Source organism: Patagioenas fasciata, chromosome 5 (assembly GCF_037038585.1).
Source record: "Patagioenas fasciata isolate bPatFas1 chromosome 5, bPatFas1.hap1, whole genome shotgun sequence".
Classification (NCBI taxonomy): Eukaryota; Metazoa; Chordata; class Aves; order Columbiformes; family Columbidae; genus Patagioenas; species Patagioenas fasciata.
The window spans coordinates 56,026,018-56,038,772 of record NC_092524.1 but is presented as its reverse complement, the minus strand read 5'-3'; positions in this window follow the sequence as shown (position 1 = coordinate 56,038,772).

Here is a 12,755-nt window from a genome sequence, read left to right as displayed (position 1 = left end):
CACATTGTGCAAAAGGCAGCATTTTTTTTCTTAAAATGTAAGGTAAGACCTGTTTGTGTTTGGTTTGTTTCTGCTTTTTTTTTTTTTTTTTTACAGCACAGTATGCTCATCACTTCAACCACTAAAGAATATGTACCTTGAGCTGTTCACTGAAGTGTGGACTTGCTCCTGTATTAACAACCAAAACATTTTCACACACTGTCACAGCAGCTGCTCCGAGTTGCTCTCTTTCTGTGTGCCACACGGGGTCAGAGAGCACAACACAACACTGCTCCTGGAGAGAAGAGAAATTGCTAACACTGCTCGTGGTCCACCTGTACTTACTGGATTGTCCCAAGCTTGCATGAGCTCAGGTTCCAAGGAACACTGTCTCAATCTCCCTCCTTCATGCTCTTCATACAACTTTTAGTAGGCAAAGGAAACTGCAATGAGGAGATAGCACTTAAAAAAATGCACAGACCCTGATGTTACTGTTGGGATTATCAGCATGTGGCACTTCCATCTCTTAAAAAAAAAAAAAAAAAATCTGTCTTTTATATTTTATTCTACACAAATTTCTTTTTCTTAGAAGAAAAGGCACCATCTACTGCACTGATTGATTCAGATTAGTAGTACCAGTAATTTCAGTCATTTGACCTTCGTAACAGAAGGCAAAGACTAAATAAGATGAAGCTCCATAGCCACTAGTATGTAGGGAGCTGAACTAGAGCTGAACTAGATCTATTTAGTAAACAATCCAGGAAGATGCTGCTGAAATGGTGGTCCATCAATGACTGTAGATCAAGACCATGTTGTGGAAATGTATTTGTGATGGCAGTCACAAATGCAGTCAACAGGGCTACTTGTGAGTGGATGGTGGTCTTCATGTAAAAGAGGGTTTCACAGTGAGATCATTTTGCTATGTAATCCAAAATCCATCAAGTGCAATTTTCACTTAAATAATACACTAGAGGTGAATGATACTGGGGAAGTAATCTACAGAAATCTGAAGAAACTATGCTGAATCACTGATACCTAAGCAAATGTCTCACGTGGGCAGACAGAGGAAATAGGCTCTTCAAATGCCTCTTTTTCTTTCTTTAGATTCTTTTGCAGGCAACTCTGGATTTAATCTGATGTAACCTGAGAGAACACAGTTTGGCCCTGACTTTCATATATGAAATAAAAATCTATATGCCATACAGCTTAAAGCAGCCTGTGTACCAGGCTGACCACTAGATAGCAGGTTTCTTAGCTGCTTCCTCAAGATATAATCTTCCGTTACAAAGACTGTGTTTAAAAATGGTATTTGACCTGACCAATTTATGTGACAACAATGAGGCAAATCATTAAAATGGCTTTAAAAAAACCTAACTTTTGGCACTACTGTGGTGGTACATGATATTTAGTAAAATACTCTTATACTATGGTGTCTATATAAAGTCCTGTTCTGGAAATTAAGCAGTGAATATATGGCTCCTTAAGTTCATTTCCCATTTTTCAAACCAGTGAATTTAGTAGAGTAAATAACTGGATGATAAGTAATTGAGGAGGAATGATCTACAGTAAAAGAGTCTGTAAATTAAAGTTTCATTAGGGCTGCAATCAATCCTCCTGATAAAATGCTGTCTGTAAAGCAGTGAAAGCAAAAATGTGACAACTGCATGTGCTAGATCATAACCAGAACTCAAGGCTACTTCTCTTGCTTAAAGTTGAAGGTTGGATAATTGCCATCACTATGTTTGGCTCCATCTTTGAGTCAACTGTAAAAACAGTAGTGTTCAATGCTGTGAAGAATACAACACCATAGGAGCACAGAAGATAACCTTACTTTAACTAGGCAGGATGACCTGACATCCAAACAAATAACATTTATTTATCTTCTTTTTGAGGTTTTGTTTTGGACTAAGAATTACTTTTAAAGACTAAAAGGACTATATTTTCTGATGATTTGGTATAAACTGTGAATAAAGTGCATATATCCATATCCCAGCGTTAATATTGGCAAGTTCTGGAGTTCTCACTGGTCAGGCATAAAATGCAGGATTTGGTTTGCCAAGGGTTACTGTGCACCACCTTTCTACAGCTGCTTATTGACCTTCATGCCCTGATTCCTCCTACCTTGTGGCAGGAATACAGAGTAGTAGTCTGGTTGTTATTTGATTTAATTTATAATCTTAATTCTTTCTTGCTATCTGATAACTGCCACTTGTGTAGGCTCTAACATGTCATAAACTCTGAAGGACTGGAAAAAAGGAAGGGTAGGAGAACAACCTATAAGTCCTTTGATATTAGGGCTTGCTTTGTAGTATATGACCAATGTTATCAGCAAAACAAACTCAGTTTATGAAAAAGAACGTGGAAAGTTCTTTCTGAAGCATTAATTCCAAGCAGCATATGAGAATGGTCACTCTGAATACATTGGGAATACTTGACATGTCTAGGCATAACTGGGAGCTGGACATTATTGTTGCTGACTTGATCAGAGTAACAGGTATATGGGTTACTCATGTTACTCAAAATATGAAATATTGCCACAGGCCCTTTATAATTTTCCTGTTCATCTGGTACCTTTACAGACATACTTTTACATGGTGGAAAAATGCAGGACCTGATTAAAATAAAGAGTTATTATTTTTAGTTCCTGGCAGGCTTTAAGTCATCGCTAATTTAGGCGATCCTAATAGCTGTCAGCACTATTACACTGGTTGGTCACCCGTTGGGGGGCTAGTGGCTCACATGAACAGATCTAAAAGGTAGGTAGGAGATCAAATTCATTCTGTCTGTGTATAATTATCCACTGATGTGTTCTGAGGTTTGGAAAGCTGACTTGCAACTCACAGTTTACCGTATATGTTTGCATCAAAGCTACCAGGAATTCCTTTTATCAGGTATGAAGTTCTATTGCAAAACTTTGTTTTTGTTGTTGAGCACAAGGCTTTGAGGAATGTGAAGATTTAGGTCATTGAGGTCACCTGGAAAGGATTTCAGATGACCTGCCTTAAGCTCTAAAACATAAAACCTGCTACAGACTGAAATAGCAAATGTATTTTACTTCCATTAACTTTCTTCCAGAAACATGCATATAATGAACTCTTTTCAAGTGTACTCAAAATCTAAACAAATGTTCGCTTCTATTAAAGAAGCAACTTGTTTGCTGAAAGCAAAATGGAAATTAATTTGCCTTATAAATAAAACGTCAGAAGCTTTTCACTTTACCAACATGAAAGAGAAGACATTGTCCAATGCTTTTACACATAGGCCCTGGCCAAGGGGGAAATACAGCAAAAAGACAAACTGGTTTGAAAATGTTCTAGAGAACAGAAAACAAGAGACTGAAATTAATGGATCTTCTTGGGTGTTTTACAGTTAACTACTTGCCCTTTTTATACAAACCGCTGTAATGGAAATTCTAGTGTATTAGCAGAGAGCATTGGATTTGAGACATATCACAGCTGTAACAGCAAAACGATCCCTAAGGTATAATGCAAACGTTCCTGGACTGGTAGAAGACGCATCAGCTCTGGCCTTTGGTTATAAGAAGTAGTGAATGTTTCTAGGATACAGACTTTTTTTTCTTGACTTCTTACATAGAATAGCAGATGAGGCAACTGTGCCCTTGGAGGGGTGGTGGAAGATACAGGGTGTTTCAAATAGATTGGCCCGGTTTCAAAGCAGAATATTTCACGATGGCAACATGTTACGACGACTGAGGCTTGGAGGTGTTTGTGTACTGGGAGAGTCATCCAAAGGTAATCGTGTTAAACTCTATGCCTCACCATTTCCAGTGTTAAGAGTTTCATTCATTGGCAGTTTGTGGTTGCAGAGATATAGTGACTTCAAATTCTGTCCATCTTCTTGAAACACCCTGTAGTCTTTCAAGTGCAGGGAGGAAGTGAATAAGGTGTTCTTGTCCCTTCACATTTGAGCCCTGCACAGAGAATGCAGTGCTTATGGAAAAATTTGACCTCTTTGAAAGTTTTGTTTAGGAATGATCCACTGTACAGCCAGGGACATGGCTTCAGAAAAGCCTGGATCTTGCAAATAAAAATTCCTTGGGCACATATATTCATGCTGAAAACTTATCCTTATAAAGCCTTTGGCTAAGGACTTGTCTTCCCCCTTGGAGACCATAAAAAAATGAGAATAAAACAATAATGCCAAGTCCCTGTGCTTTGGGACAATTATGCAATTATGCTTAGCCTATCTCCTGGATTGGTATTTGAGATGTTAATCCCAGTCAATTTCTCTGCTCACAGTGAAAACTGGAAATGAAAACTTTCCTTAGCCCTGATTGTAAACATGTTCCTACATTCAACACACAAAGAAGGTTGAGCAAGGATTCATTTGTCTGTGGGCTGGCTTTGAATTGTACAAGGGTGCAACCTATTTGGAGTAAAGTAACTCATGGGCTATGCTAATTTTTAGCAGCCTCTTAATCACTGTTTTTAAAAGATCAATGTTATTTTAGTGAGTTAACAGCGAGTTAACAGGCAGCTCTGCCTCACAATTCTGTATGTTCTTAGAAGCTTCTCACTTCCATTTGGACAACCATGAGATGCAGAAACTTGCTCTTTAGCGACCAAGGTAAATAAATGCCCTGATTAAAACTAATGCTGTTTCAGCACAAGTGATAAAGTTGCGTACTAATTTCTCAGATATTTTAGTACTGTCTAAGGAAGGTAAATAAATAAATAGCAGCTGAATATACTTAATTTTAAGAATTTAAAACTGTCGGTGACCTTTTTTAAAGTGCCACTTTTAGTAAAAACTGAGAAGATAATAGCAGTAGTAAAAATAAACCTCATATCTTGGGAAGCATCTGGAGAGTCACCTATTCTTTGTTCATGAGCCTCATCTTCCTCACTTTTCTCACACAAGCATTTACATCAGAGTCAAGAAGGTTACTTGTACACCTAAATCAGTGACATTGTGATTTCTAAATGAGTGCACGCATCTCCTTTTCTTCTGCTGTGCAAGTCTGATGTTGCCTGACGCCATCACTGGATCTCTGTTCCCTTTACTACATGCAAATAATAAAATATAGGTAAGTTATCCAATTTTTCTAGAGGTTATACGATGACTATATGTTGCTAGGTGGAAATAAGCCTTTCTCTGACAGCTTAGTTTCTATTTTTCTTTACTTGTCTCCCTTTATTTACATCCTTGCCTTGGACTGAGCAAGTTGATCCAAAAATCCTGTAAGAGAAGGAGAAGTTACATGCATGAGAGTAAAGGAATTTTTGTCTCTAGTACCAGCCCAATCTAGGATGTTAGACAGGCAAAGGCTGAAATTTTCAAAGCATGGATCAAGAAGAAAAAGGGCTCAGATCCCTGTGAAAATAAAGTGCCCAAACAGAATCAGGCTTCAATTCACATAATAAATGTTACCTCTAACATCAGTAATGTAATAAACGTTACTGATTATCAGGATATGCTAATTTCTTCTCATGTTGGCTTTCATATGTGGGGACCATATCTGTCCAGTTGTTGTGTCTGTTTTAAGAAATTTATTATGAGTGTACTAGTGACAGCAGGAGAATAAGCAAAAAGTATTGGGAGGTATCTAGGTTCCTGTATTCGCTTTGCTTTTCTACTTCTTCCTTCAACATGTTTATTTATGGAACAATCAAGTCTGCATGGCACTCAGTGTGCCATGAAAGGGCTGGAGGTACTTCGCAGTTCTGAAGGAAAATTTAATTTCTTCAGACACATGATCCCTCTTGAGAGACCTGAAAGCATACTGAATGGATTTAAAGTCTTATTCTCCTCTGCTTTATGACTTGTGTTGTTGCTGTTGCCAATTTTCTCCATGTAGAATGTAATTATTAATAGTAATCTCTACCCTGTTAACAGGAAGGTGATCTCTAGTCCACAGTCTAAGTGGAAATGTATCTGCATTTCTGCATTACTGTCATCTGCTTTCATTAACTTCAGGGTCAGTGAGCTTATTTTTTTCTAATTTATGATATTTTATTTTTAGCATCCATCTCTTCCTGTCTTTGAGGCCCAGATCAGGCAGGAGTCCTATTTATACACCTTTTATTGTATGATTTTTTAATTTTTTTTTTTTATTAGTAAGCCTTTCCTGTAAAACATAAGGGCTCAAGTGAATGTACCAAACAATTGCGAGGAACCAGAAAGAGAGGATGTGACAAATCAGGATCAGTGTGTATGCAGCACAGTCACTAGGTGAAGAGACTTGCAAAGCTGCATCTGGAGTGTTGTGTCTGGTTTTGGGCCCCACAGTACAAGGAAGATAGTGCCAAACTTGTGAGAGTTCAATAGAAGGCAAATAAGTTGGTTAGGAGGCTGGAACACATGATGATGATAAAACGAAAAATTAAACTGGACAAGGCCCTGAGCAATGTGATAGAGTTAGATGATCATGGAATCATTTTGATTGGAAGAGACCCTTAAGATCATCGAGTCCAACCATAACCTAAGTCTAGCGCTAAACCATGTCCCTAAGAGCCTCACCTATACACCTTTTAAACATTTCCAGGGATGGTGACTTCACCACTTCCCTGGGCAGGCTGTTCCAGTGCTTCACAACACTTTTTATGAAGAAATGTTTCCTAATATCCTAATGTCTCTAGAGGTGAATTTGAACCTGATTTATTCTATAATTCTATGAATTATGCAATCCAGATGAACAGGATAACTTCTAGCAGACCCTGTTTGTTTTCCAAAACGTTTACAGTAACTGGTGAGGTCTAAGAAATCGGTTTAAGGTTTAATGATTTTAAGGAAACTGGGCTAGATTAAGACCTCCTCAAAGGTGAAAACCTTTGAGGGCTTTGTGGGCTTTTGTGGGCTTTGGATTGATGCAGTGTAGAGACAGAAGACAAAAGGACTCAGGGAAGAATAGCTGTGCTTAGAGCACACTTTCAGGGTGCTTCAGAGGGATTCAGCAGATGGAGATGAGTGTCTTGATCTGTAGAACTTTGGGAATTACAGTCAAAGTAAGTCATTCAAATGCTAGAATTGCTGGATATTGTATTATTTCCCCGGATGCCCAAATATAAACATTATCCTATCAGTTGGCTACTGATTCTGTTAACTGTGTAAAATATATATGTACATATATACATTACCTATACATATATCACTAGCATTGCTGGTCATGTTGCTATTGATTAAATGTGATACAGTGTGTGTCAGATGCACATTACCTTTTGAGATCTAGAGTTTACAATCAGGCAGCTGATGGCTCTTTGGTGTCTTTTGTGCTTCACTGTGCCTGTCCCCAGGTAGACACCTAGGGTGGTGTCAAGGTGCTGACAGTCACGTCCTCCCCCACCCTGGTGCAGGGTGACTTCACCTCTATGTGTCTGAAGAGGCAGGATGGCTGGGACCCTCCATCAGTTGACAGGGTCCTCAACAAAGGAGGTGCCCAGAGTAGCAGGACCATGTCACAATGATCACAGCCAGATCTGAGCAGGCTATTAAACAGGGTCCCCACCAAAGACCCCCTATGAGTGGTCTTCTCGGAGCAACAGGTCTGTGAACTGGATCCCTCCCCTTAGACCAGGATGCTGTCTAAGGAGACTTCCCAGGATTCAGTGCGCCTCTCCTCCTCGTTTGGTGAGGGCTCATTTTTCTTTGTTGGATATATCCTTGAATGAGCCCTTACCTAACCCAGGCAAGTGATTATTTTTCTTCTGGGTACCCTTGGGTGAAAGAGGCCTCTGATTTTGTTTCTTGAGAGTAAATGTTTGCATGCTATGGATCCTTATTATTGTTACGTGGTTGTAACCCAATAATCTCAACTGGTATCCGAATCTATGTTTCATACTATCAGAGTGCTAAATAATTTGTAGAAACCCTGTTTCTAGTTGGTTTATTTGCTATACTTTTTGTGCTAGAATAAAATCTGTTTTGGAACTTGTTGTCCACCTGAATTGACTTTTGGGCAGAGTGTTGAATGTGCCATTTCTACTTGCATCTTTTACTTTGCTCCTGTTTTTTTTTTTTTTGTTTGTTTGTTTGCATTTACGTACACTAGGCCATGAAGAAATTCTTGTGATGAACTATAAGACTACACTATGTGATCAGCAGGGTTCTTTTGTTGGCAAGGTAACCAAAGAAGACAGTAATGTCTGGTAGTGATGATAGTACTGCTCATAATAATTAATAACTTCCACCATAAATCTGGGAATGCTAACTATCCCACCAGTCTCTTTCAACAAATTATTGATTTGAAGTGGCCTGAAGTCTGGATTCTTACTTCTGATTCACAGCAAGTCATATCTGGTGAGATGAAGCAACTACTAGAGCAGTGTGTTCCATCACATTCTGGAAATGTTCCAGTTCATATCCAAATTCTAGTGTCCAGTTCTGAGGTAAACAAAGATCTTCATTACTTTTCTTAAGGAAAGTCTCATATTTGTCTTGCTAATCCTCTTGTCAGGATTTTCTTGTCAAATAACGGATCTTGACAAAGTTAAGGCTTGTTATATATGCTAGACATTTTGTTCCATCATTTTTGTCCTTGTTTTGGCAAAAGAATTGGGATATTTCTAAACATTGGAAATGCCTTCATGTCTCAATTTTGTTACACAGTCTAAAAATTAATGAGTAAGGCTGCTCTCAAGGCAGCATCAGTGTATGTTTTGCCAACACGTGAGCTCAGAAGGATTTTTTTGTTGTTGTTTGTTTGATTCTTTTTCACCAGATGTTATTTATTCCAAAACCCCTGTAGCTTTCTCTGGAAGGCATCAAATCTTATTAAAAAACAAACACCCCCCCAAAAAAACCCAAAAAAACCCAAAAAACAACCCACCAAACAAACAAAAAACCAACCAACCAAAACCAAAACCAACAAAAATAAACAATAACAACAACAACAAACAAAACCCCAAACAAAAACAATCAAGCAAACAAAACAAACAAAACCCAACCACACACAAAACCAACCAACCCAAATCCACAAAAACAAACCAATCAAAAAACCCCATAGACCAGGATCTGCGTTCTTCTCACTGGTGACCTGTGCAACCTCTGGGCAGGAGCTACTTTTGCTACTTGTGACCATGCAAGGTTTGGATGAGCAAGTGTTCTGCTCCATGTCAGGCTCCCGGCTGTTACCCAGGTCAGAAGTGGACAGCATCAGGTCATCTAACCTAAGGTGTTTCCTTCTGAGAGAAGAATGGGTGTTTCTTCAGTATAAACCAGACCTGTCTTCCACTGATGACAACCGCTTTCTGTCTTTGGTAGTCATCCATCTTACTGTGATATTGGAGCTTGAAATGAGACAAATTTATACATCAGGTTCTGATGTGTATGGAGCTGGGTATCAGTCAGGCCAGAAAGTCCTGAACAGGGTGAACTGTGAGTTACAAGGCAATTCAGTTACCGCTGAAGGTGTGTTGGGCAGCTCTGGGTGTGCTCTGCAGGCACCTGGAGAATACAGGGCAATTGACTTGGAGGGCTCAAGTTTCCAAGATATGAGTACTAGGCAATATGGTGTGGTTGCTGCAAAACAAATCAGAGTATCTGTGGACTGTAATATCCCCTTTATAATTTCTACTTTTCTCCCTGCATGGAAAAACGAGAAATGGTTTGTAAATTTGCTGAGGGGCTGGGGAGTCTGTACATGCTGGTGGCTACATGGCAAGATCCTAGATGTGGGCACTGAAAACACTTGACTGCCTGATGCGTGAGAATGAGAAGGGGCTGAGGACTGCTACTCAGTGTTTAATTCAATGAATTTTCAGCCTGTTGGCTATTCCCTGTCTGCATCTGTCATTCCTGATGAGAGGCCTCTTTCCTGTAGGGAGCTTGTCTGGATTTGCTTGTTTTTTACTACTTCCACTGTCCTTGTAGTAAAATGTGACTGGTTTATTTACTGCAAGGGAAAAATTACTGCAGCAAGTGAGGAGTAAGCAGCAGTCATGGCCGAATGCTTCATATTGACTTAATGCAAATATGCAAACAAAAAAAAATCTCAGTAACAAGGAAGGAGAAAAGCTTCATAGCAACAAAGAGCAGAATCTAGAAACTGTGAGACAAGGTGAGGTGGTTTTTTTTTTTTTAATTGTCTTGATGTGCTTTGAGAGGGTGTTTTTGAAATATGCATTAAAGGAATTAATACAGTGCTGAAATAAAAACAAATGCTAAGTTATATTTTAATTTGTATGCAGTCTCTTACTTTCCACTCCAGGGAGCTGTGTAAACACATTTAATTTAACCCTCCTAACTTATGTGTGAGGTGGTTAAGTATTGTCTCCATCTCGCACACAAAGAAATTATGATGCAGGGGTAGATTTGAAGAAAGAAGCTTTTTCAAACCTTCTGGGTCCTGTTTCTCTGCAAACTCCAGCCTCCCTGGATGCTAACAGCCCAGCTGGCTGCTGCTTAGAGGCTGGACAGGGAGTGCTGCTTCCATGAGTTGCAGAGAAGCCAGAAAGGTGGTAACTGAGGTAAGTTGAAAGAGATCTAACTGTAACTTCACTGCTGTTTTTTGCCCCACCTGCCCTCCCCCCCTACATTTTATTGGTTTGTTTTGTTTCCTCAAAGTGGACATTTTTAGTACTGAAAGTGAATTCCCTCTCTTTTTACTCTGTTGTTTTTGCAACAAGACTAGAAATCGTGCCCCAGTGCTGCACTTTTCAATTGTTAGGCTTTTTATCTAGTAATACCATTCTCCAGCTCCACAGCCAACACAGGTGTTTATAGCAGGCATTGACAATCAGGTCTTGCCATCGGACGCCTGCGCATAATTCTCCCCAGGTTAGTATTGGTCTCAGAGCAGCAGACTCCAGAACCGTCTCAGCAGTGTATGCAGAACTAATTTTCGCTATGCCAAAAACTATGGTGATGGCAGGAGAGGATGGTAGCTGATGATTTTACAGGAGGAGCTGGGTCTCCAGCAGTATCCTTTTACTCTGGGAACTTTCAGTTGCTAAAAGCAACACCTAGCCTTTCAACAAAACAGCTGAAGGCACAGGCACCTCTGAGGCATTCCTGCTACACTGCCTTAGGCAACTGCCTATTTTGTGTCTGGAGTTGGTCTTGCTCTGATCAGTGATGGATAAGAACAGATGCGGCAGACCAGTTCCTCCTTCAATAGTGTGTGCTCTGAGGGTCTTTCTTCTGAGACAGAAATAAGGCCAGAAATTTCATTTGGAATCCAGTTGTATATTTTTGAGCACAGAAGATGGCTCTCTGTGTGTCCCTCTGAGGGATGGACAAACATTCCATTTGCTTTGAAATGTGTCATTTTCCTTCTGTATGTTGAGATTTTTTCATAGCAGAAGTGGCTCTAAAAAGGAGGTGAGAACTGATCTAGTGGTACAACAGGCTTACATGGCAATAAAGATGATATGACTCTCTTCCTGTGAGAGACTTCACAAACATCAGCAATACTAGAGAAAAATGTAAAGCAACTGGTAAACTCAATTTCCACAATATGTCAGATTCTGCAGTTCTTTCAATACTGAGCTGAGCGTCTCCATTGCATTGAAGAACATCTGGTCAGGAGCGAATTGATCCATTTTTAAAAGGGTGTTGTTTGATTATTATTGCCAAAGACTGTGTCTTGTCATACCAAAGTTATAAGAGAGAAAGGAGCAGACCACATTACAATTGATTTGGCTTCAGCTCAATGTACACCCTAAAGAATATAAACCACTTGTTTTTCTGCTTTTGCATGTTTCTAATGCATAGAACTGATGACACTTTTCCAGCTTACTGTTGCAAGACGGTTGCTGAAGACTGACAATCCACTTGTCTGGTTTCCTACTTTTGTCATTCCTTTGTTTTTCTTTGCTTCAAAAAGTGGTTTTGCATTAAGAGGCACTTGGCAACTACACTGGCATACAAGTCTCATACCTGATTGCTCATTTGTCGTTGTACATCACAGCACTGTGATTTCCCAGAGGTCAATGGAGCCCATTAGCCATCTAAGGCTACAGTCTAGTAAAATTGAATGTGTTGCATGCTGTCTCTGTACTCTAATTCCCTAATTTTCCAATGTTTCTCCATCTTTGGAAAAAGTTGGAATGGATTTGAAAAAACTGTCTGCAGCTTTGCCATACAGTAACTTGTAGAAAGATGGGAAAGAGTTTAAATGGGAGTAAGAAATAGGAGGTATGTGAGATGGAGCAGTTGCTGACTTATTTTCTTTAAAACATTTTGTCACACAAAAAATTTTGGAAAATTTTCTTGGAAAGTCTCACTGCAGTGATGGTCTTGCATAACAGTTTGTTAGATACTTTTAGAAAAAGAGAAGGGGCCATGTGGGAAGCTACATGGAGGATTCACTGAGTTAGTGATTTCTTGCAAGAGGTTTGTCCGCGGTGTTCCATCTTACTTGGAAAATTATTCATTAGCACTAAAGACAGTTGAAGCTAATCACCTGATAAGGAAAGCGAGAGAAATGATGTTCAATGGGGAAGGACTGTGACGGCATATGCCAATAACAAACTGTTCCATGCCGATGAAACTTAAAGGTTAAGCACAAGTTATTATTTTAATAACAGATGACCACAGAAAATCATCACTGAAAGTGCATCTAGAATGCTCTGGAAAAAAGCTTAACACTATCTAGTATATCTTCCATATTTGCAAGTACATTTTAAAAGCAGTATGTAAAACAATTATCTCTGACTTCATGGGGAAATAAATTCAGGAAATGAAATTGAAATTCTGAATTTTGTTATGAAGCTGTCCTCTGCTTTTCCTCAAGAGGCTGAAATCAGTAATACTAATTCTTATGACGCATATATCAGAGTCCCCATCGGCCACAGGTTAAAGTTTCAGTACTGGGGCTA